General features: G+C 36.9%; 3 pseudogenes; 1 reads left to right on the top strand and 2 right to left on the bottom strand.

Moving 5' to 3' along the window:
- The window catches only part of LOC143690487 (cytotoxic granule associated RNA binding protein TIA1-like), a 31,431-nt pseudogene extending 29,426 nt beyond the window's left edge, over positions 1–2,005 (bottom strand).
- Positions 2,006–2,009: 4 nt separating this feature from the next.
- On the top strand, positions 2,010–14,435 carry LOC143690488 (NEDD8 ultimate buster 1 pseudogene; annotated as a pseudogene).
- A 4,368-nt stretch (positions 14,436–18,803) lies between these two features.
- Positions 18,804–19,379, bottom strand: LOC143690489 (ubiquitin-conjugating enzyme E2 N pseudogene; annotated as a pseudogene).
- Positions 19,380–27,090: the final 7,711 nt, after the last annotated feature.

A 27,090-nucleotide genomic window follows, 5' to 3' on the forward strand; every position in this document is an offset into this window, starting at 1 on the left:
CAATGTAATCCCTGCATTTGTATTTGGAACAAGGCTCTGAGAAACTTTATCAAAAAAAGTAATGAAAGCAAAAGTTGGCAAACATCCAGCATCTTGTTTCTTTTTAAAGCAATGTGGATGATAAATAATTTCATGATTTAAAAAAATGAATCTTTTAAATAAATACTTTATCTGACATTTGCAGTGATTGATTTGATATGTCTTTAAGTAAACAACAGCTTTACTATATTCTCTGTAGCCTCAAGCCACTGGCTTTAGATTCTGGGGTCCTTTCTCACTGTTTCATACAGGACACCCTACAGGATGGTTAGGCAACATGCTGCTGTTCTGCCCGTGAGGCGGCTGCATGCCCTAATTTGGACTCATCCACCATGCAGAAGACTTCATCTGATTAAATCCCTGCTGATTCCATGCTTGGCCATTCCATATGCAGGAACTTGCCAACCATTAGACATATACTGGCCAGTTCATTGTGCTTTTCCATACCACTGGCCCCAATGGCCATAGGCTTGTGGATATCCAGTTTGATTCTGCTCTTTAGGATTTATCATACCAAGAGTTTCTTTGCCCCAGTAGCATTTCACAATATACCCTTCAATGGTAGTACCATTAACAGAACAATTTCATGGAACTGAACCGAACAAATAAATATGTTTTATATGGAAAGACTCAAATTTTCACTGTTTGTCCAAGTGGTGAAAAAGTCTCATGCATTGATTGTTCTGTTAGCCAGAAGTAGCACCTCCACAGGATGCAGTACAGTTGCTTGGACTAGACTGATTTATAAACTCATCAAATGATAACTGGATTTGGAGCTGGAGGTTTTTGGGTTGCCACCCTTTGTCTTCCACCAAGCCACTGGCCACCCATCTCTCTTTTTTTTTAATTTATTAATTAAAAAAAATTTAACAAACCAAATAAAACAGCAACATATATAATCAGTAATTCACAATATCATCACTTAGTTGCATATTCATCATTTCTTAGAACATTTGCATCAATTCAGAAAAAGAAATAAAAAGACAATAGAAAAAGAAATTTATTTCTTTTCTATTGAAACAGAAAAAAAAAGATTATACCTACCATACCCCTTACCCCTCGCTTTCATTGATCACTAGCATTTCAAACTAAATTTATTTTAGCATTTGTTCCCCCTATTATTTATTTTTATTCCATATGTTCTACTGGTTTGTTGACAAGGTAGATAAAAGGAGCATTAGACACAAGGTTTTCACAATCACACAGTCACATTGTGAAAGCTATATCATTATTCAATCATCCTCAAGAAACATGACTACTGGAACACAGCTCTACATTTTCAGGCAGTTCCCTCCAGCCTCTCCATTACACCCTGAACAACAAGATGATATCTACTTAATGCGTAAGAATAACCTCCAGGACAACCTCTCCACTCTGTTTGGAATCTTTCAGCCATTGACACTTTGTCTCATTTCACTCTTCCCCCTTTTGGTCGAGAAGGTTTTTCTCAATCCCTTGATGCTGAGTCTCATCTTATTCTGGGATTTCTGTCCCACGTTGCCAGAAAGGTCCACACCCCTGGGAGTCATGTCCCACGTAGACAGGGACCCATCTCTTGAATGGCAATTTTGGATTCCATTTGTTGAAAAAGGAGACAAAGCCTTATCTGATATTCTTCCAAATGGTGCAAAAGCAGCTTTTATATCTTCAATTGTAATTTCTGGACTGAGGTCACCAACAAAGACATGGAAATGATTGTTTGAATCTTTCTTTTTTAACTGCTGCGGGTGGTTGCCCAATTCACTTTGACTTCCTTACCCTTTATCTTCCGCCCATTCATAGCAGCTAATGCTGCAGCTGCATGATGATGCTCATAAAACTCCACAAAACATGGATCATTTCCAGCTATATCAATAATCATATTGCAGTTTTTCCAAGATTCAATTTGGCTAAAGCGCTGGAGAATTAGAGCTTCTGTGCCATCTCTTGGAAGGTTACGGGCATATAGAGTCTAGGATATCTCACCGTCTATGGTTATGGCTGTCTCTGCGGCGCCTTCCAATCCAGTTCCCTGCCCTTTACCCCTTCCAACCCTTCGGAGTGGCTATAGCTGCGGAAAAGCGGTGTTTCTTGTCTCACCTGATATTACTCCGCCTTCCTTCATCAGTGACAAGCGAAAACGCCCCAACCAGCATGAACAAGGAAGTCCCCAATTTTTGGATTTGTTAATTCTGTTTTTTTTAAATAACTCTATTTCACTTATTTCTACTCTAAGTTGTATTCTTTCCTTCATTCTACTTGCTTTGAGTTTTGTTTGTTCTTTTTTTCATCCCTCCTGATATGTACTTAAGTCTTAAGTTTCTGATTTGAGCCCTTTCTTTTTTTAATACACACCTTTAGAACCATAAATTTCCCTGTGAGTTTTGCCTTCACTGCATGCCATGAATTTTGATGTTGTATCCTCATTTTCATTCATCTCAAGATATTTCCTGATTTCCCTTGTGATGTCTTCCATGACTCCTTGATTATGTGGCTTAACCTCCATACACTTGTGGATTTTCCAGTTCTTCCTTTGTTGTTAATTTCTAGCTTCATTCTATTGTGGTCAGAAAAGATACTTTGTAAAATTTCTGTATTTTGATTTTTTGAGACTTGTTTTGTGACCCAACATGTGGCCTATCCTGGAGAGTGATCCATGTGCACTTGAAAAGAATGTGTATTTTTCTGTTTTGTACAGTGTTCTATATATGTCTGTTATGTCTAGTTCATTTATCATGTTGTTCAAGTTCTGCATTTCCTTATTGATCTTCTGTCTAAATGTTCTATTCATTGATGAAAGTGGAGTAGTGAAGTCTCTATTATTATAGAGATGTTAATTTGTCCCTCCATTTGTCAATGCTTACCTCAAGTATTTTGGGTCACTGTAGTTAGATGCAAAATATTTATGGCTATTATTTCTTCTTGGTGGATTAACCTTTTATTAATATATAGTGTCTTTTGTCTCAACATTTTGGGCTTAAAGTCTATTTTGTCCAATATTAGTATAGCTACCTCAGCTTTCCTTTGGTTACAGTTTTCCTGGAAAATATTTTTCCATCCTTTCACTTTCAATCTATCTGTATCTTTGGGTTTATGGTGAGTCTGTTGTAAACAGCATATATAGTTGGATCATACTTTTTTTTATCTATTCTGCCCATCTGTGTCTTTTGATTGGGGAGTTTAATCCATTTACATTGTGTTATTACGGATAAGGCAGGACTTACCAGTAATTTTGTCCTTTGTTTTTTATATAGCACATCTTTTTTAAATGTTTTTTATTGTGAAATATAACATATTATTGTATATCTCTTTTGTCTCTCTTTTCCTTTATTGCAGCCTCCTTTTGTGCATAGGTCATCTTTTGTGATGTGACCGATTGATCATTTCTATTTCTTTATATTTTAATACTTTATTTGTGGTACACTGGGTTTTATATTAAACAACCTGCCTATAACCTACTAGTTAGAAAAGTTACCAATTTGATTTCCATAGCATACATAATTTCTGTTCCTATATCCATCCATTTCCCCTCTTTATCTTTATACTGTGTTTTTTACTTTTTTGGTCACATATCTTTGTATTTTGCTTGTCCATTGCAAGGAAATATTATTTCTTATTCAACTGTATTCTAAATCTTTTAAGGAATAAAAAAGTAGAGCTATATACTGATGATGCAGTACTATTGGATTTTGTATTTACCCATGTATTCACCTTTACTGGTAATCTTTACTGGAAATCTTCACTTCATACTGCTCCAAGTCACTCTGTTCTGTCTTGAAACTGACTCCCTTTAGCATTTCTGGTAGAGCAGGGTTTTGTGTGTGTGTGTGTGTGTGTGTGTGTGTGAAGAACTCTCAGTATTTGTTTCTCTGTGAATGTCTTGAACTCTTCATTTTTGAAGGACAGTTTTGCCAGATAAAGAATTTTTGGCTGACAGTTTTTCTCTTTCATTACCTAAATGTGTCATACCATTACCTTCTCACCTCTATTGCTTCTGATGAGAAATGAGCACTTAGTTTTATTGGGGATCTTTGTGATGAATCACTTCTCTCTTGCTGCTTTCAGAATTCTCCCTTTATCTTTGGCATTTGACATTTTGATTAGTGGTATGTGTCTTGTCGTAGTCTATTATGTTTTTTCTTTTTTTGGAGTATGTTGCAATTCTTGGACATGTATATTTATGTCTTTCATAAGAGTTGGGAAATTTGGGGCCATTATTTCCTTAAATGTTCTTTCTGCCTCTTTTCTCTTCTCTTCTCTCTCTGTGACACCGATGATGTGTATATTGTATGCTTCATACTGCCCCCATGGGTTCCTTAGTCTCTGCTCCTTTTTTTCTATTTTTTTCTCTCTCTGTTCTTCTAACTGTATGATTTCAATAATCCTGTCTTCTAGTTAGCTGACTATTTTTTTTGCCCTTTCAAATCTGCTGCTATGTGCCTCTCATGTATTTTTTATCTCCATAAGTGTTTTTCACCCCCATAAATTGTTTTGTTCCTTTTAGTCTTTCTAATTATTGTTTTTGTTCACATATTATCTTTTTAAATATTCTTTAGCTCTGTATCTATATTTAGTTTATTTCCATCTATATTTTCCTTTAGCTCCTTGGATTAATTTAGGAGATTTGTTTGAACTTCTTTAAGTAATGTTCCAAAGTCTGTGTTCCTTTGGAGATTTAATTTTTTCCTTTGAATGGCCCATACCTTCTTGTTTCTTTGTATAGCTTATGATTTTTTTTATGATATCTAGGCATTTGATTATTTTGATGTCCTAATTCTGGAAGTCATTTTCTCTCTCTAGCCTAGGTTTTGTTATGGATTGGCTCTTTGTTAAGGCTCTTCTTCGAAATTTAGTCCAGTGTATATTGAACCTCTAGAGAAGCCTGTGTTTAATAGTTCACATTTGGGCGGGCCACAATGGCTCAGCAGGCAAGAATGCTTGCCTGCCATGCCAGAGGACCCAGGTTCGATTCCTGGTGCCTGCCCATGTAAATAAACAAAAGAAAAAAAATAGTTCAGATTTTCTCAGGTCCTCTAAACCTGTTGGTGTGTTGGTGATGGCTTGGGGATTTTTTGACCCCTAGAAAAGATCATATGTTTTGTTTTTTGTTTTTTGTTTTTTAACATGGGCAAGCACTGGGAAAAAGATCATATCCTTAAAGCTAATCCATTCCTGTGGGTGTAAACCTATTGTGGGTTGGACCTTTTGATTAGGTTATTTCAGTTGAGGCTTGCCCCAGGTTGATCTTAATTCTCTTACTGGAGTCCTTTGTAAGAGGATGAAATTCAGAGACAGAAAACAGAGAGAAAACACTGAAGCCAGAAGCTTAAAGAAACAAAACCAGAAGAGAAGGGACAAACCGGTAGACGGCATCATGCGCCTCCCCTTATGATAGAAGTGCCCCAGATCACTGGCAGCCTTTCTTCAGGAATAAGACATCATCTTGATGATGTGTTGATTTAGACATTACAGCCTCAGAGCTGTAAGCTTGTAAACTAAAAAATCTCCATTGTTTAAAGCCAGTCCACAGCCAACAAGACAAGCAAACTCACTGCCCGCCCCCCCACTCTCTACGTGGGACATGACTCCCAGGGGTGTAAACCTCCCTGGCAATGTGAGACAGAAATCCTAGAATGAGCTGGGACTCAGCATCAAGGGAGTGAGAAAACCTTCTCGACTGAAAGGGGGCAGAGAAGAATGAGACAAAATAAAGTGCCAGTGGCTGAGAGTTTCAAATAGAGTCGAGAGGTTATCCTGGAGGTTATTCTTATGCACTCTATAGATATCACCTTTTTAGTTAAGAGGGAAGTGCCTGAAACTGTAGAGCTGTGTTCCAGTAGTCATGTTTCTTGAAGATGATTGTATAATGATATGGCTTTTGCAAGTGACTGTGTGATTATGAAAACCTTGTGTCTGATGCTCCTTTTATCTATGGTATGGACAGATGAGTAAAATGTATGGATTAAAAATAAATGAATATGATTTACAGATTCAATGCAATACCAATCAAAATCCCAACAACTTATTTTTCAGAAATAGAAAAACCAATAAGCAAATTTATCTGGAAGGGCAGGGTGCCCCGAATTGCTAAAAACATCTTGAGGAAAAAAAACGAAACTGGAGGTCTCACGCTGCCTGACTTTAAGGCATATTATGAAGCCACAGTGGTCAAAACAGCGTGGTATTGGCATAAAGATAGATATATCGACCAATGGAATCGAATAGAGTGCTCAGATATAGACCCTCTCATCTATGGACATTTGATCTTTGATAAGGCAGTCAAGCCAACTCACCTGGGACAGAACAGTCTCTTCAATAAATGGTGTCTAGAGAACTGGATATCCATATGCAAAAGAATGAAAGAAGACCCGTATCTCACACCCTATACAAAAGTTAACTCAAAATGGATCAAAGATCTAAACATTAGGTCTAAGACCATAAAACAGTTAGGGGAGATATCTTATGAATCTTACAATTGGAGGCAGTTTTATGGACCTTAAACCTAAAGCAAGAGCACTGAAGAAGGAAATAAATAAATGGGAGCTCCTCAAAATTAAACACTTTTGTGCATCAAAGAACTTCATCAAGAAAGTAGAAAGACAGCCTACACAATGGGAGACAATATTTGGAAATGACATATCAGATAAAGGTCTAGTATCCAGAATTTATAAAGAGATTGTCCAACTCAACAACAAAAAGACAGCCAACCCAATTACAAAATGGGAAAAAGACTTGAACAGACACCTCTCAAAAGAGGAAATACAAATGGCCAAAAGGCACAAGAAGAGATGCTCAATGTCCCTGGCCATTAGAGAAATGCAAATCAAAACCACAATGAGATATCATCTCACACCCACCAGAATGGCCATTATCAACAAAACAGAAAATGACAAGTGCTGGAGAGGATGCGGAGAAAGAGGCACACTTATCCACTGTTGGTGGGAATGTCAAATGGTGCAACCACTGTGGAAGGCAGTTTGGTGGTTCCTCAAAAAGCTGAATATAGAATTGCCATACGACCCAGCAATACCATTGCTAGGTATCTACTCAAAGGACTTAAGGGCAAAGACACAAACGGACATTTGCACACCAATGTTTATAGCAGCGTTATTTACAATTGCAAAGAGATGGAAACAGCCAAAATGTCCATCAACAGACGAGTGGCTAAACAAACTGTGGTATATACATATGATGGAATATTATGCAGCTTTAAGACAGAATAAACTTATGAAGCATGTAATAACATGAATGGACCTAGAGAACATTATGCTGAGTGAGACTAGCCAAAAACTAAAGGACAAATACTGTATGGTCCCACTGATGTGAACCGACATTCGAGAATAAACTTGGAATATGTCATTGGTAACAGAGTCCAGCAGGAGTTAGAAACAGGGTAAGATAATGGGTAATTGGAGCTAAAGGGATACAGACTGTGCAACAGGACTAGATACAAAAACTCAAAAATGGACAGCACAATAGTACCTAATTGTAAAGTAATCATGTTAAAACACTGAATGAAGCTGCATCTGAGCTATAGGTTTTTTTTTTTGTCTGTCTGTTTGTCTTTTTTTTTCTTTTTCCTTTTTTTTTACTATTATTATTATTTTTATTTTTTTCTCTATATTAACATTCTATATCTTTTTTTGTTGTTTTGCTAGTTCTTTTCCTAAATCGATGCAAATGTACTAAGAAATGATGATCATGCATCTATGTGATGATGTTAAGAATTACTGATTGCATATGTAGAATGGAATGATTTCTAAATGTTGTGTTAATTTCTTTTTTCTTTAATTAATAAAAATAAATAAATAAATAAATAAATAAATGAATGAATAATAGGGGGAACAAATGTTAAAATCAATTGGGTAGAGGGAAATACTATTGGCCAATGAGAGGGATGGTAAGGGGTATGGTATGTATGAGTTTTTTTCTCTTTTTTTTCTGGAGTGATGTAAATGTTCTGAGAAATGATCATGGTGATGAATATACTACCATGTGATGATATTGTGAACTATTGATTGTACACCATGTATAGAATGTTTATATGTTAAGAATGTTTGTTGATTGATTTTATTTAAAAAAATTTTTTAAAAAGCCAGTCCATTTCTGGCTTATTGCATTTTGGCAGCTTTAGTGAACTAAAACACTGTCCTTTTGACCTGAACATGCAATGCACCTTTTAATATTACCCTATTACGTGCATCTTTTTCACCTCCAGGAGAAGAGTTCCTTTCCTCTGTTCCTCTTGCAGGCATCCTGGGCTGTTCTGTTTGTACTTATACAAATTTTCTTCCCTAGCAGTTATGATTTGCCCAACTGCTCTTCCACATTCAGAGCCACCTTTTCACTACAGCTTTCAGTCCTTTGTCTGCCCTGCCATATAGTGGTTCAGTTTTCTCATTTTCCTCGTTAGCTCTTCTGCCTCTAGTAACTTTTGTGTTAGTGTATCTTACCCCAGGGAGCCAGATGGGATCAATGTTCAAAAACATTGTTGTTTCATTTTGGTACACCAGCAATTAGAGATGAGGTTGGGAATGTGCAACACTTGCCAACAATTCTACCATGGTCACTCATTTAAAAAAATATATTTTTATTGAGAAATCTTCATACACGTACAATCTACCCATAGTATACAATCACTGGCTCACAATGTCATCACATAGTTGTGTATTCATCACCATGATCATTTTTAGAACATTGGCATCACTCCAGAAAAAGAAATAAAAAGTAAAAATAAAAAACTCATACATCCCAAACCCCTTACCCCTCCATCTCATTGACCACTGGTATTTCAGTCTACCCAATTTTTTACCCTTTATGCTCCCTATTAATTATATATTTTTTAATCTTTTTTTTTTTTTACTCTTCTGTCCATACCCTGGATGAAAGGAGCATCAGACACAAGGTTTTCACAGTCACACAGTCATACTGTAAAAGCAATGTAGCTATACATATGTCTTCAAAAATCAAGGCAACTGGAACACAGTTCAATAGTTTCAGCTACTCCAATACACCATGGGTCACTCTTGTTTCCTGTCTCCTAGGAACATGTGTTCGCCAACTGCTCAGGCTCTGCCTTGGGTCTATGTGGGGTAGACAACAGTTGCCCAGGGTGTTTGTCTCTGATAGAATTGGATTGGACCTATGTCAGTGTAGGTATCAAGGTTGATATTAAAGTATCTATGACTAGAGAATTAGTCTGTGGTGGTTGATACGTGTTGAAGCGGCACATGGATAGATCACCACAACTTTCCCAATTTAAGGCTGAGTGGATTTGCTTTCAAATTCTTTTCAGATGTTTCTTCAGTTTTATTCTTTGATATTTTTTGTTCCCACTTGACATCCAACTTCTTCCCCTTTAACATCCTAATTGGTCTCTCGTTCTACAACTCATCAATTGTGAATACTACCAACAAAGTGTTCATGTTTATTTGCCAAGTCATATGTCTCCCTCATCACAAAAATCATCAAGGAAGATCAGTGTCTCCCCCTACATATTTAAAAAGCCTTACCAAAAAAAAAACCTTACAAGCCCCCAAGTGAAATATTTTCCCCCAGTCAGTGCTCTTAATGGCCCAACTATCCACACTTATTCCCCCTTCCACTTTTGGGAAAAACCCACAATCTATCAAAACAAAGTTAGCCTCAACATATCTCTGAAAATCTATGAATAACAAGGAAAACTTGTTGAGGGCAAAGATCTTATATTTAAGTGCTTTGCATTCCCATACAGAAATAGTTGGTGGAAGGTAATAAATACTTCATAATGTGAGTGTGACACTCAACAATTTGCAAGACTCTCCCATACTGTTGCACATGTTCCTTCCCATTAACAGATTCCCCTTGAGTCTTATCATCATTCTACTTTAACCACCTCCATTCCTGAGATATTTATTTCAGGTGAGGATCAAAATTTGAAATTCCTCAATTTCAAAAAAAAAAAAAATCGATGTATGCTCTAAATTCAATCTAGTCAGAACTCTGACAGAAGTAATAACTGTTTTGATTTATGGGATGATTCACTGATATAATTTGTTTATCTCATTTTCTCTCTAAAAATTCTCATGTTTTTAAAGTCTCTGGCAAAGGAGGGAAAATCTCTCATAGGAATCAAGAAAGCTCCAAACACTGCAACCTTGGAATGTGATGAGGATAAGTCACTGTAACGTTTAAGTTGTTACTTGTTGAATCCATGTTTGCCAAGACATTAGGATCTAAGACAATAAAATTAAAAAAAAATATTATGATGAATATGGTAGTTTGTTAGGTACCCCAGAAAGGCCATGTTCTTTTAATCCATCCCTGTGGGTGCAGACATATTGTGGGTGGGACCTTTTTTTTGGTTGTTTCCATGGAGGTGGGTCTTAGTCCCCTTGCAGGAGTACCTTATGAGAGAATAAAAGACAAATGAAACACAGACAGCTCAGAGAAGCTGAGAGATGAAATCCAGAGTTTTTCCAGAAGAAGCCCAGGGACTTTTGGAGAGAGCCATTGAAACCAAAAGCCAGGAGAGAAGGACCAGCAGACATTGCCATGTGCCTTTGCACATGACAGAGGAACCCCAGATGCCAGGAGCCTTTCCTCAAAGAAGGTGTGTTCCTCTTGATGCCTTAATTTGGACATTTTCATGGACTTAGGATTGTAAATTTGTAACCTAATAAATTCCCATTGAGAAAGTCAACCCATTTCTGGTATATTGTATTCCAGCAGCTTCAGCAAACCAAAACAATGAGTGTTTTGCTAAAACTATAGTTTTATTTGAACATATTAATTGGTGCTGATAATTAAAGCAGCCTATGAGAATTTTCTTCTTCTGCTAGTCAGTGAAAAATATTCAATAAATAGGCATAAAATGTTCAGATCCATATAAAGTTCCAGAACTATTTAGTTAGAAGCTACAGCTCTCTCCATGAGCTTTACTCTTCATATTCATCCATGCTTTTCTTCCTTCCTCTACCCCCCACCCCATCTGGTCCCTACCCCCCACCCCATCTGGTCCTGATTGCATCAAGATATTTTCTTAACAAATGTTAAAATAAATTTAGAGTGAAATACTGGTGATCGGTGAGGGGGAGGGGTGGGGGTATGGTATGTATGAATTTTTTCCTGTTTCTTTTTATTTCTTTTTCTGAATAGATGCAAATGTTCCAAGAAATGATCATGATAATGAATATGCAACTATGTGCTAATATTGTGAATTACTGATTATATATGTAGAATGGAATGATCAAAAGTTACAAATGTTTGCATTTGTTTGGTGTTCTTTGGCATTTTTAAAAAAATAAGAAAATTAAAAATATATTTTCTTAGTTTTTTTTTTTTAATTCTGCTTGGGGTTTAAGGGGTTTCTTGATTTTGTGTCTTGATGTTGTTTCTCAGTTTTGGAAAATTCTTGACCACTGTATCTTGAAATATACTCTTTCAATTCTCTGCTGGGACTCCAATTACACATATATTAGACCGTTTCTTAGTGCTGCTTGTAAGTATTTCCTGTTCTTTTGTCTCTCAGTTTTTCGGGATGGATTTCTTTTCACCTGTCTTTCAATGAACTAATTCTTTATTCAGCCATACTTAATCTTCTGGTAAACACATTTTTTTCTTAATTTCAATTTATTTTTAAATTCTAAATTTTCATTGATTTTTTTTCCCAACAATTTCTCATTTCCTGCTGAAGTTTCTCATCTTGTCATTTATATTCCTGAACATATTAATGATAGGTGTTCTAGTTTGCTAGCTGCCGGAATGCAACACACCAGAGATGGACTGGCTTTTAATAAAAAGGGATTTATTTTGTTAGCTCTTTAGAGGAAAGGTAGTTGACTTTCATCTGAGGTTCTTTCTTATGTGGGAAGGCTCAGGGTAATCTCTGCTGGCCTTCCCTCCAGGCCTCTGGGTTCCAATAACTTTCCCCAGGGTGATTCCTTTCTGTATCTCCAAAGTCCTGGGCTGAGCTGTGAGTGCTGAGATGAGGTATGCTGAGCTGCTTGGGCTGTGCCACATTGAGCTCTCTCATTTAAGCCCCACCCGATTAACTCAAACATCATTCATTGCAGCAGGCACGCCTCTTAGCCGACTGCAGATGTAATGAGCAACAGATGAGGTTCATGTACCATTGGCTCATGTCCACAGCAACAGAACTAGGCACGTTCACCTGGCCAAGTTGACAACTGACTCTAACTACCACAATAGGTATCTTAAGTCTGAGTTTGATAATGCTAATATCTAAATCTAGATTTTATTTCATTTGTCTTTTTGTATGTCCAGCTAGTTTCAATTTGAATACTAGATATTATCTATTAAATTTTTGAGATGGAGGATAACTCCACATTCCTTAAGCATGGGCTATGCATAATGATTTCCTTCCAAAAGAGTACAGGATGGAAAGGGTAGAAAATGAGTCATGAGTAATTTTACAGTGGAGAATCCTGACAAGCAAATACCATTTAAGGGTTTGGCTTTACCGATGGGTAATTATTGGCTCACAGTTGACGCTGGAAGTCTAAAATCAGGTCTTCAGCAAGGCTGTGCTTTCTCCCAGAGACTGTGGCATTCTGGGACTGACTGCCAGCAATCCTTAGTCCTTGGATTTTTCTGTCGCATTGTCAATGCACAAAGTGGCATCTTTTCCTGTTTCTTCTGGGTTCCACTGATTTCAAGTTTCTTGCTTCCCCCAGGGCTTCTCTTTCTGTGTTCAATTTTTTTGCTTATAAGGACTTTTGCCCACCCTTTTTCTGTTTTGGCACACTTTAATAGTATCTTCAAAGATGCTATTTACTAATGGGCTCATATCCATAGGACCAGAGGTTGGGACCTGAACATGCATTTTATGAGGGACATGATTAAATCCACAAGTACATAAAAAATAAGCAAAGTGAGCCCGCCCGCACCCCGCCTCCTCGTGGGCGCGAGGGCTGTGCAGCCGTGGAGGCGGAGGCTGGTTTCACCTGGAATAAAAACAAACAGCGGCCGCTGCACCCGGGCACTGGGCTGGCTGGCAAGGAGTGGTGGTGGCTCAGGATGGCACACAGAAAACACACCTTCAAGCAAAATTGACCCAGTTTTTAAGGGAAGACAGAATTCAACTTTGGAAGCCTCCATATACAGTTGAAAATAAAGAAGTTGGTTTGGTATTGAAGGCCCTTGCTAAGAAATACTCTGACAAGCTAGAATGTTGTGAAAATGAGATTGAAAAAAGAATAGAAGAAATACCTGGCAAAGCAATTGAACGTGGAACAGTTAATGAAAATTATGAAACATCAGGAATTGCTACACGAGGTATTTTTACCTCAAAGACTAAGATAAGAGAGGAAAAACTTTTTGGAGATCCAGTTGCACATCACTGGCAGGGAACTGAAGTTTAAAATAGCTGAAATCTTTGGATTTCAAGAAAATTATATCAAAATTGTAATAAGAAACAGCTTCGACTAGTGAAACACTTAAAGAACAAGGAGTAACATACAATGTGAAAGCAGTGGTACTCGAATTAAAACAGTCTGAAGAGGATGTGAAAGAAGAGCAAAATGAAGCTGAATTAAGAGAAAAAAGAATACTGAGCACTAAGAGAGGACTGGAAATACTGGCAGAGAGAGCTGAGATGGTGGTGGATCCAGAAACTATACCCTACTTAGGTATAGCTAACCAAACAGGCAGATCAAGCAGAATTTCCCCAACAGAAAGAAAAGCCCTTATGTTAGTTATGGGATATCATGAGAAGGGCAGGGCTTTCCTGAAAAGAAAAGAATATGGAATAGCATTCCATGTCTGTTGGACACTGACAACTATTTCTGTGAGTGTTGCAGAGAACTACTGGATACAGTAGATAACTATGCGGTGCTCCAGCTGGATATAGTATGGTGTTACTTCCGCTTGGAACAACTGGAATGCCTTGATGATGCAGAGAAAAGAAATTTTACTTGGCCCAGAAATTATTTTAAAAATGTCATGGAGAAAATCATCAGAGACTGGTCCACATAAAAGGAAATTGTGGGAAAGAGAAGGTATTGTTCCCAAGACTTTACTTGCTTCGAGGTCTCTGAAACTATTGCAGGGGAAATGGTGAAGAGACTTGTGAGTATCTCAGCAAGGCAGGTCGGCTCTTTAAAGAGCTATGTATTGATCCATCAAAAGTCCACAATTTGTTGCAGTTGGGCTTTACTGCCAAGGAAGCCCGGCTTGGCTTAAGAGCATGTGATGCAAATGTGGATCAGACGGCCACTTACATTACCAATCACAGAGAGGAATTGACTTAAATAAGGAAAGAAGAAAAAGAAAAGAAAAGACACCGCCTGGAGAACATAAACTCTATGAAAGAAATGGGCTACTCCACTTATGCAGCCAAACAGGCCCTCCTCAGGCAGGAAACAGAGGCATACCAAGCAAAGAGAAGACTTGGTGGCGAGAGAGGTTTTGGTGAGTAGTGGATGGTTTTGGTGAGTAAAGGAAGCACTTCCTTCCGCCTGACTTTTGTAAGTCTTCTTCTGATTCAGGGTCTGCATTCCTAACTCTGCGCTCCCTGCTTGGTTGCTTTTCACCAGAAATGGGAAGGAGTGAGGGTTTAGATTGCTGTGGAGAAGAGGGTGGTCACTGGGGAAGGTCTCCAAGAGAAGGGTAATCAAGAGAGAAAAGTGTCCTCTGATCTGTCTCCTCCTCTTCTTTTCTGCCCTCCTGAGCCCAGGATCTTCCCTGATGCCGTCTGTAACTTAAGTCCCATGTTTTCCTGCATCATCTTTACCACCCAGTCCCTAAAATCCTCCTTTACATCTTCAACCATTCCAGGTGCTTTCGGAGGATAAAAATGAGGCAACAGTGGCCATATCAAATTGTGGCAAATGTCTTTAACATGGATCTTTTTATTCTCTTAGTTACAGTAAAATATACACTTGAAATTCAAGGTTGAAACTCAGGACTGATGTTTCTTTAGTATTCCTCTTAACAACAGCAAAGTCTTTATTAAATGGGAAAGTCTTATGTGAACAAACGCAGCTATTTTTAATTAACATTTTTAGACTCTATGTTGTCATATTAAATTCCTGCTAGCTAAATCAGAGATTTAGGTTTTTTTTTTTTCTCTAGGTTTTTTGTGGAGCTTTTGGTATATCTATATTACAGAGACTATTGTAAAGGTACTTAGCACCTTCTAATTGCACAAATAACCATTCTCACTGCACCCTGCATTCTTCTCTAGATTTGTATTAAATAAAAATCGGTTTCAGCTCTTAGGGCACAGCTTGCAGCAACCAGCTGCTGAATGAATCAAGTGCCAGATGTATTCCAAGGAGCCTCTTTCTGCCCTTTCAAGTCATGGGAAGCTCTTTATGACTGAGGGCCAAATGCACCATATTGCTGCTGTCAAGAGACTGAAATAATTCAACTCTTTGAATAGTCAATTTCATAAAGCATGGACAGAAGTCCAGTTTGGATATTTCGGAATCTTGTTATTCTTTTAAAATGGATGATACAGACAGAAATAAAAGGTGAAAAATGTAAAAGCAAAACAAAACAAAACAAAACTGTCTCAGCTAAGAGAAGTCTAAGGAGGCAATGTAATATGGTATTCTGGAAGGGATCCTTGAATAGCAAAAGGACATTAGGTAAAAACTGAGCAAATCCTAATAAAGCATGGGCTTTAGTCAATAATAAGATATCGATATTTTTCAATTGTCACAAATGCACAATACTAATATAAGATGTTAACAATTAGGGAAACTGAGTCTGGGGTATATGAAAATGCCCTGAAATCTTTGTAATTTTTCTATAAAATTAAAACCATTCTAAAAAATTGAGCTTATTATTTATATTATAAGGAAATAAGAAGCACTGATATAGCATCTATTATTCTGATAGAATAAATTCCTTTCAGCATACCCATAGTGCTAAAATGGGATCTGATATAAATGTGTTTACTTTCCCTAATTCTACAACTTGTTTTTTAAATGAGTGTTTCTCCTTTTTACTGTTTTCAGGAGTATTCATTGTTATGATTCTCACAACATGTGGACTGCACTTTTTTAAAAAAAATTTTGTTATAGTAAATTTCATGTGCAACATGAAATTTTCTATTTAATTCACTTTCATGTGTACAATTTTGGTGACATTAATTATATTCACAATATTTGTGCTACCATCATCACTATCCATTACCAAAACATTTTCATCACCCTAAAACAAAACACTGTGCCTGTTATATAATAAATCACCAAACAATATGGCATTATTCCTTCCTCTTTCGTTCCATGCTGAAAAAGAGAAAGGAGGATTAATTTGCTTATTGCATTCCAAATTTGATTATGACAACTTTGAGATCAATTGTCATTTGGGAGGCTTCCTTTGGTACAGGGAATGTATAGCAAGGAAAAGAAATAGGAAACAGACCACAGCTTTGAAGGTTGTGTTTTAATATTTTAATAATGTTAAAAATAGTGAATAGCAGTTTTAAAACCCATGAAACTACACTACACAGTGAACTTAGAGTTAAACCATGGATTTTAGTTAATAGTACAGTTATAAAAATATGCTATCATCAATTGTAACAAACATTTCACACCAATGCAAGGTGTTGGTGGTAAAAGGTGGTATATGGGAATCCTGTGTTTTATTCATGATTGTTCTGTAAACCCACAATTTCTCTAATAAAGGGGGAAAAAAAGGAAGTCTTTCATTAATTCTAAGATGTAGTTTTTTTTTCTTCACATTTTAGTAAGCCAGGAATTGGAATGTATCTTATAGTCAAAATGTCATAGTTTATCTGAGAGCATTTTTACCTTCTTAGTGGTATATAAAATGATAATCAATAGCATATTTGAGTTGGTTAGCTAATAATACTATTTTAGCTAACATTTATTGTTATTATGTGGCTAACACTAGTCTAAGTAGTTTTTCTGTGTAATCTTTAATTTTCACACTATGCCTATGAAAAAGGATAAATTGGTGTTTATAATAAGAATAGCAGTAAAATGGATATCAGTTGAAAAAAAAGGTTCTCTGAACCTATTATCTTTTTTACTTAGTTGTACTGGTCTTAAGAAAGTCAGTTGCCCTCTCTCTGTTAATCTCATATGCAAACAGGAGTAGTAATAATTGTTCTTCCTAACATGCAGGTAATTTACAGGGGAAGACTGGATTTTCTCTCTCTCTGTTTTTTTGTTTTTGCATGGATAGGCATCGGGAATCGAACTCAGGTGTCCGACATGGCAGGTAAGAGCTCTGCCAATGAGTCACCATGGCCTGTCCAGAAAGAAAAGAATAAAGGAAAAAAAATTCTTTCTGTAAAGTTCTCTCCTGGGGTTAGTTAATTGTGAGAATTATGGAAATATGTTCCCTGTTTGTTCTTTTCTCATTTTAAAAACATGCAAGGAAATATATAACAAAGACGAAAAATAAAAACCACACCAGCAAAACTATTTCTTCATTATTATATGAACTCTATTGCATCCTTTATATGTAAACCATATTCTTTGTATTCATTCATCATTTAAAAGGAGAAACAATTTACTGGAAAAAATTCCTACAATATTAGTCTTTATTTATGATATAATTTACACTCAAACAACACTGTCACATTTCTTTAGCTGAGACCTCTAAGAGAATGTCATCTTTTCTTTTCTCTGGCTGGGGTCATCTCCTTTCCCTTCTTAGATTAGCCATTCAAGTTGAAAGGATGCATGGTTTATGAGGACTGATAGTTAAATCACTGGTATCAGTTTAAGAAATTCTGAGTAGGAAAAAGCAGCAGAGACTGCTGAAAAAAGGAGAGAAAGCAAAGAAGCATTCTAATAATATAGTAGCATTCCAGAGTTAACTTAGTCATGTGATTAAACACAATTCTTAACAGATCAACAATAGACTCTAGGAAAATTCCACTGGAGGTGGGAGATAACAGACTAAAACACTGAGCCTTAGGTATGGGGAGGCAGGAGTTTATTAACTCTTCTAAGGACACATAACACTTTTTGGAGCATTTATCTTGTCTTTTTATTAGATTACAATGTTCTGTTTAGTTATTGCCAAAGTCCACATTTTCCACTGCACATACAGTGGAAACAGTGAAAATGTACCAAGTATTCAGGATAGGTCCGTATCTCCTAGAAAGGTATTCTCTTAAGGAAGATTGGAACTAATGAAGTTGATCTTTGCTTCCCTCTCCTAATATGCCCGGATCCAATTAACCTCCCAGAAAACCTACTGACCAATGTACTTCTTCCCGCCATACTATTAAGACATCATTCGTGACATCAGCTCTCACTATGGTATGAAATAATAAATGCTCCTATCATATCTATAGCAAATTAATGATGACTTTTTTTTAGAATAACAAAAAATATTTTACTGAAACTTAAGATTTACGTAAGTTTCTAGACAAGCCATACAAAATGGTCACAAGCTTCTTTTTGAAGGGAGAATTCTACACATGACAGCAGTCATAATGTTATTAGTGAGGGCTGTCGTGTTTTGTTTAATGTTCCCATTTTGGTTTAAATAACCAATCTGTCCATCTAATAAAGTTAGACTTGGCTAAAGAACATCTGTAAACAATGCATTTAATTAGATCACTGTAAAAGGAGGGGAAAGGAGCTCATAAAATTAAAATAAACCTCCTTCTTCAAAAATAAAAATAAAGTAAAGAAAAATACTCATGTCCCTGCAGCTAACCCTGACAATTTCCCTCATTCACAGTGCTTTAAATTTAAACTATGAGTGGGGAAATGATTAATAGCAGGAGAAGAGCCACTCCTTTGAAATGCTTTGCAACAAGTGAATCAGGACAAGATCTGCTAATGTGCATTTAATCACAGGGGACTGAAAATATCTGGGCTTTGATTCTGTAATGTTTCTAAGACTCTGTCCACTAAATGTAAACAAGAAAGGAAGAGGTCTTGGCAGAACAGGAGAAAGGATGCACACTTGATGATCAGATCGGTGTAAGTATTATGCATGGCTTATAGCCTAGTCCATGCGCTAGTGTTTCTACGGCTTGAGCTTTGTTAGTCTTCCACCGTCCCCTACATTAATTGCTAATGGATCACCTGAATTGGGAGCCCTTAACAAAGCCTGGATTAATAGCACAACAGCGAAGGTTTGCAGTGCTGGGGACTACTTTTCTTTCAAGATATCTGAACATATTCTTCCCAACTTGTCCAAATTAGGGTGATAAATTTTGGTCATAAAATGTTCTTTAGGGGCTGTCATTGGGTATTCTTCTGGAAGGAATAGCTCAAGTTTAAAAGTCCCTCTCTCAAAGGGGGCATCTTGGGAGTCAAGAAAGAATGAGCATTGCTCTCATCTGATTCTGCTTTAATACCTGGAACTGGTTTTGCCAGCAGATGCTGAGTTTCCTTGATCATCTTGTGGGGCAGCCTGGCCATCTGTGCTCATTTGAATATATTATGTGCCCCTAAAAAGCCAAGTTTTAATCCTGATCCATTCTTGTGGAAGTGGCCATTTCTTTTAATACTGATTCAATATTGCAGGGTAGAATCTTTTGATTAGATTATGTCCGTGGATATGTGACACACCCAAGTGTGGGTGTGACCTTGATTAGAGGGAGATGTGACTCCACCCATTTCAGGTGGGTCTTGATTAGTTTACTGGAGTCCTTTAAAAGAGGAAACATTTTGGAGAGAGCTCAGAGCAGAGCTGATGAAGACACAAACACAGGCTTTGGAAGTGCAGATACAGACACTTAGAGTGGAAACCACTGGCATCAGAAGCTGTAAGCAACAGAATCAGGAATAAGGACTAGCAGACACTAGCCATGTGTGTTCCCAGATTGGCCTTCCTTGAACCAAGGTATCTTTCTCTCATACCTGAGTTAGCACATATTTATGGCCATAGAACTGCAAACTTGTAACATTAAATTCCCTTTTTAAAAGTCTTTCCATTTCTGGTATATTGCTTTCCAGAAAAATTAGCAAACGAATACACCTGCTTATGATGTCTTACTATGAAATTTTAGGAACTAAGAGAAATATACAGAAAGCTATAAGCATGCACATTTTTGGGTGGCAAAGATTGGTAGGTCCTGGTGCTTTTTGTGAAATGCCACATAAGGATCCAGAGCCTGGACCCTGCCACCTGCTCCATTTTGAGGACAAGCTGCTGCCTGCAGCTGCTTACATAACCAGGACAGACATTAAAGGTCCTCTTAGCCGGGAAAGAATGCCATTAAAACTCCCCTCCCCCGGTCAAATCTCACGAGTCCCTGCTAAAGCTCCATAATCACACCCTGTGGACCTAGACCTTTATAAGCTGCTCCCTTGGCACTCCTTTCCTGGAACACTGACTTCCATTTCCTGGCCACCATCGAGAAGAATCATTTACTGTTCGTAGGTCCTAATCAAATTCATGGGTAACTTCAGGCCAGACGGGTTCTGTGGTCTCGGGGCTAAGTTGTGTTGGAACACCATGACATCTTGATTTTATTCAAAGCAACCATGTGGTGGTTTGAAACTGTGTGTACCCCAGAGAAACATATTCTTAAATTTAATCCATTCCTGCAGGTGTGAGCCCATTGTAAGTAAGACCTTTTAATAAGGCTATTTCAGTGTGACCACCTCATTCACGATGGGTATTAACTATTACTGGAGTTTTTATAAATGTAATGAAATGAAATTCAGAAAGAGAGAGGGAAAGAGAGAAGGAGAGAGAGAGAGAGATAGACTGAGATAAACCGCAGAGAGCCAGAAGCTGAAATGGAACCAAGAAGAGAAGGAAGAGAGTAGGAGACACAGTCACTTGCCTTTCCATGTGACAGAAGAACCAAGGATCATTGGCAGCCAGCTCTGGAACACCACTTTCTTTGGAGAAAAAGCATTGCTTTAATGTCACCTTGATGTGGACATTTTCCCAGCCACAAAACCATAAGCAAATAAATTCCCATTGTTTAACCTGACACATTCATGGTATTTGCTTAAGCAGCCTAGAAAACTAAAAGAAACCACGTAAGTTAAGAAAAAATTTACTAGCTAAAAATAATTCAATTTTTGAACAGGGCTGCTTTGTAAAAATATGGAAATAGTTTAATCAATATAAGATCTTAGTTTTGGTTTTGGCTTGCTTGACACTCTTGGTTTTCCCCCTAGCTCTCTGGACATTTCTTCTTTGTCTCCTTTGTAGCCTCATCTTCCATAAATAACACATTCAAAGTAGGCATTTTTTAAATTTTAACATTGGACTTTACCTTCTTTTTGTTGTATGCACTAGTATATACTGAATACATGCCTCAAGTATTTTTTGTGTTTTATTTCTGAAAGGCATGATGATGAATTCAGAAACTCAGAAGTTCTAGAAACCTCCCTCTCTCCAATCTTCCATTTCCAATCTATCACAAGTTGCACAGACTTAATCTCATAGATATCTCTTGAATTTGTCCATATCTCTCCATCTCCACTCTGTCTCTGCTCCAGGAGACCATTAATTCTTGCAAGAAAACTCTAAAATACTCTTATCTGTTCCACTCATTTTTGTTTAAGCTGCCAGAATGCACTATACCAGAAATGGAGCAGCTTTTAAAAGGGGAATTATTAAGTTGCAGGTTTACAGTTCTAAGACTATAAAAATGTCCAAACTATGGCATCCAAAGAAAGATACCTTGGTTCAAGAAAGGCTGATACGACTGTAAAAAAAACCTGGAAAAGTGATCAGACCTCATCTTAGAGGTATGAAAGAGGCTTATCTGGATAAGACTAAGGTAAAACAGAATACTGGGTAAAGAATGATATGGCCCAGGGCCACGGTGGCTCAGCAGGTAAGAATGCTTGCCTGCCAAGCCCGAGGACTGGGGTTCGATTCCCGGTGCCTGCCCATGTTAAAAAAAAAAAAAAAAAAAAGAATGATATGGCCCATATTTTCAAACTTCAACCTCCATGTGAGACCAAAGGGAGAGATGGATATTTGGTGCAAAATTTGTATTTTGGGTAGCACATTGCCTAATTTAACTGGTATGGTCATTTTAGTTGAGCACCATAATTACATGGAATCTTGAATAGGGTATGAGATCCTATTGGTTTGTACAGGTTAGTGTGATACCCTGATATATCCCAGAGTAATTTGGGTGAGAATAAAAAAGTATTTGCAAAGTCCCTTTGGGGGCTGGGGAGAAAGGAGGAAATATTCACCTTCCCCATCTGGAGAATTCCTGATATTCTCTCAAGCAATGGGGACAACCAATTCAATAGGCTGAACCCTCAGTCTTGGGGCTTGTCCTGATGAAGCTTATTCCTGCAAAGGAGAAGCTAAGTCTACTTATAATTAGGCCTAAGAGTCACCCCCAGAAAACCTCTTCCATTACTAAGATGTGGCCTCTCTCTCTAAGCCAACTTGGCAGGTGAACACACTGCCTTCTCCCCTACAAAGGACATGACTCCCAGGGGTGTAAATCTCCCTGGCAACTTGGGACAGGAATCCCGGGATGAGCTGGGACAGGGCATCATGGAATTGAGAAAGCCTTCTTGACCAAAAGGGGAAAGAGAGATATGAGACAAAATAAAGTTTCAGTGGCTGAGAAATTTCAGAGTTCAGAGGTTATCCTGAAGCTTATTCTTATACATTAGATAGATATACCTTTTTTAGTTTATGGTGTATTGAAGTGGCTAGAGGAAAGTACCTGAAACTGTTGAATTCTGTTCCAGTAGCCTTAATTCTTGAAGAAAACTATATAACTATTAACTTTTATAATGTGACTGTGTGACTGTGAAAATCTTGTTTCAGATGCTTCTTTTATCCAGGGTATGGACAGATGAGTAAATCATAATAATAAGGATAAAAATGAAGTAAATAATAGGGGGAGATAAAGGGTAAAAATTGAGTAGATTGAAGTACTGTAGGTCAATGAGAGGGAGGGATAAGGTGTTTGGGATATATGGGTTCTTTTTTTTTTTTCTGAGGTGACAAAAATGTTATAAAAATGATCATGCTGAAGAATGCACAACTGTATGATGATATTATGAGCCATTGATTATAAAGTATGGTTGGACTGTATGTGTGTGGATATTTCTCAATAAAAATATTTAAAATAAGGCTGATAGGTCTGCAACACCTCTGTCAGCTGGGAAGGCATGTGGCTGGCTCTGCTGGGGTCTCTGGCTTCTTATTTCAAACATCTTCCCAGGAATGTTTTCTTTCTGACTCTCCAAAGGTCTCTGGCTGTGTGAGGTCTGTTGGCACTGAAGCTTCTCCCAAAGTGGTTCCCTCTTAAGGACTCCAGTAAGTGACCCCATCTTGAATGGGTAGAGACACATCTCCATCGAAACCACCTAATCAGAAGGTACCATCCACAATTGGATGGATCACATCTCCATGGAATTAATCAAGAAGATCCCACCCAGCAATAGTGAATGAAGATTAAAGAACATGGCTTTTCTGGGGTATACAACAGTTTGACATTGGCACAACTCACATCTATTCTCTCCCTTCTTTAACAATTACTCTATTTAACTCAAAGATAATTTAAAATGAGTCCACTTTAGTATCTTTAATGGTTCCCATTGCAATTGGATAAATATTAAACTCAAACTTCACCTGCAAGTTCTGACCCCTAATTCTCTGTCTTATCAAAGTTCAGCCTACCATCTAAATATCCACTTTGCCAGCTAATTAAATGAAACTTTAAACTCTAAATACATTCCTTTTCCAACTTGTTGCCTTGCTTGGTAATATGTTGCATTGGTAATAATAATCAAATTCAAATCTCTGTTATTCTGAAGGTATAAATACTAGTAAATTTTTTTTCCTTTTTTTTTTTTTTTTTTAATATTTTGGTTGCTTTTGCTGTTTGTGATTTTAGTCAGAAGAGGAGTTCTGCAATTCTCTCTTTTACCTTCATAGATAAAAACATAATATTGGACTATGTCTCTAATAGACTCATTCAAACAAATAGTTTGAAAGTCTTTATCTCATTTAATCTAACAAATAAAAGCAGAAATTTAAAGAAATGAATCATACTTTTACATATTTCCAGAATAATTTTTACATCTCAACAGAATAATTTTGACTCTCTGGATGAAGGCTACTGTGGTGGATGGACTTGTGTACCTCAGTTTGGACATGTGCTTGGTTTTTGTCTGCATTCTGGTGGGCCCATTAGAAATAAGACCTCTTCAAGATGTTACTTCAGTTAAGGTATGGTCCAAGCTAAAGCAGGTACTTAGTCGAAGTAGAGAATAATTTCTGAGACTCTGTCTCTAGACACAATTTTAAAACTTCAGTTAGTTTGTGAAATCCCAGAAGCCAAGATTGCCAGTAAGGGGAGAAATTCATTATATACTTCTAAAACAGAATTACAAGATTAAAAGTGTTTTCATATGAATTAATGTCAACATAACTACGTTTTTACAACTAACTTCATTTAATCATATGTTTTATTTATTTAACAGTAGCACAAGAGCTTCTTGCCAGTCTTTATAGCAATATAACATAAATAGCATTTATTTGCACTATGATAATAGCCAAGCAAATAATTGTCACCAATATTTAAATTTTTTTCTTAACATACTAACAGCATTGATCCACAAGACTCCATCTTTACTGTTATATAATTTGGTTCAGCATGTCACTCACCACTGTCTTTGAGGGTTAGTTTCCCCATGTTGAAGATGGAGACAATCAGTCTTCCATGAGACACAAAAGGTTCATCATATGCCAAGGAGTCAGAGTGAGTGCCTGGGACACACCTAATAGATGTCAGCCATTATTGTTGTTGTGTGGATATTATTATGATTATTATATGGAAGTACATATATTTTCTTTCACCTACATTTAACATCATTCTGAGTCCATTGTATGTTCTGCATCCAAAATAGGACTCAACCATAAATCTCATATTTGTATATTTTTTATCCTGTAATTATTTTTCTTTTATGAAATATATGCAAAACATAAAGGTTGTGGAATTATAACCCATACCAAACTCTGAAATCTGATCTACAACTAATTGAAATTTATTGCTGTTATGTATATATGTTAGTTAAAGAAAAGGAGGAGTATAATAGAGAAGATAGAATTTAATTAATGAGTATGACTGACTGCTGAATCATTATATTGATATTTCTGTTGGTCTCCAGTGTCATGGAGTAGCTAGAAGAAAAAATTAAAAATCAGGAACTTGTAATCCCTACCAAAGTTAAAAATCTGTTCTATAACTACTTGTTAAAATGTACTTACAGGGTGCACGTGTGGTTCAGTGGTAGAATGCTCGCCTTTCATGCAGGAGACCCAGGTTTGATTCCTGGACCATACACCTAAAAAACAAAAGGTACTTAGAAATGTATTGTTTTAAATATATGTTATATTTCACAATAAAAAAATTTTTAAAAAGATAAACAAACAAACAAACATTAAAAAAACCATAGAGATTTAGCACAATTTTTGTTTTATTCTTTGTTTAAGTCCAGGGATGAATTTTTTAGATAGTTTTGGTTTGTTTCTCACTTTGCTTTTTTTTTTGGCCTAGATTCTCAAACATGCTAAAGAGATTGATCATCTTAGGGATCTTTGAACCATTCATATTTCTCTAAGTATTTATAAAATATTTATAATTTTAAGAAACTTGAAAGTTTTACTATAATAAATTAAACTTCCTTGGTAGTTCTAGTTTGCTAGCTGTCAGAATTCAATATACCAAAAATGAAATGGCTTTTAAAAGGGGGAATTTAATAAATTTCTAGTTTACAGGTATAAGGCTGTGAAATTGTCCAAATTAAAACAAGTCTATAGAAATGTCCAATCTAAGGTATCCAGGGAAAGATTGATTCAAGAAGGCCAATGAAGTTCAGAGTTTCTCTCTCAACTAGAAAGGTGCATAGCAAACACGGCGTCATCTACTAACTTCCTCTCTAGGCCTCTTGCTTCATGAAGCTTCCCCAGACGTGTTCTCCTTCTTCATCTCTAACAGTTGCTGGCTGGTGGACTCTCTGCTTCTCATGGCTGGGTCATTCTCATTCTCCGTTCTCTCAGAACCTCCCTCCTTGTTCTCAAAAGGAACTCTCTCCAAAATGTCTCCTCTTTTTTGGAATCCAGTAAACTAATCAAGACCCATGTAGAATGGGTGGAGACATGTCTCCGTCTAATCACGTTTAATACCAACAATTGAGTCACATCTCCACGGAGATAATCTAATCAAGCTTCCAACCCATAGTACTGAATAGGGAGTAGAAGAAACAGTGGCTCTCACAAGGTTAATTAGGATTAAAACATGGCTTTTCTAGGGTACATAAATCCTTTCAAGCCAGCACAGTAGTTAATCCAGTTTTTATGAATTGGACAGTTTATTTTTTTTAATCAGGTTATTTAAAATGTTTTAAAATCTTTAAAAGTAACAGCACAATAACATAGTGATTACAAAATTAATTGGTAATCTTACACCAAAACAAATTAAATGACTTTAATATTATTATTTTCTTTGTGCTATTATTTTTTTTTCCAGAGTGAGTATTGAGTCCAACAGAGTCTAGATCCTCTCTCAGTTCCATTTCTCACTCTATCTTACATTAAGAACCTCAATAATACTCCATTCCTATTTTCATAACAACATTCTTACATTTTATATCTATTAAAACCTCAAATAAAGCATATTCTGGGTGAAATGGTTAATCATCAATCTAGTCATGAAGGCTTTGCTTTTGGAGACCAACTATTTTGGCTGAGTTAAATGATCCAGATCAGGGGAACTGCCCTTGGAAAAGAAATACCAATTATACCAAAACTCACCATTAAACTTGTCTTGGTATCTCATTCCTTGAGCTACTGGCCTTTTTCTGTTTTGCTTTAGTTTCATATACATATTTTTTCTTTCTTTTGAAGTTGACGTATCTTCAATGTGAATATTATTTCCTAAATTGGCAGAGCCCAGGAGTGGAATGCAGGCTGTGCTGTGAGCATCTTCCTCACATCACAGGAATTAGTATCCCACCCTCTTGCCTGCATTTGAGGTCCAGCTGTTCAACTTGCAGAGGGGCAAACCCAGAAAGGAATAGGCTATGACGTGGACCAGTATGCAACCCCAGCCCACCGCTGTTTCCATCATCTGTTAGGTACCTGTTCCTTTTGAAGGTACATGCACATTTATAGGTACATATGCCA

The sequence above is a fragment of the Tamandua tetradactyla genome, chromosome 7, assembly GCF_023851605.1.
Source record: "Tamandua tetradactyla isolate mTamTet1 chromosome 7, mTamTet1.pri, whole genome shotgun sequence".
NCBI lineage: Eukaryota > Metazoa > Chordata > Mammalia > Pilosa > Myrmecophagidae > Tamandua > Tamandua tetradactyla.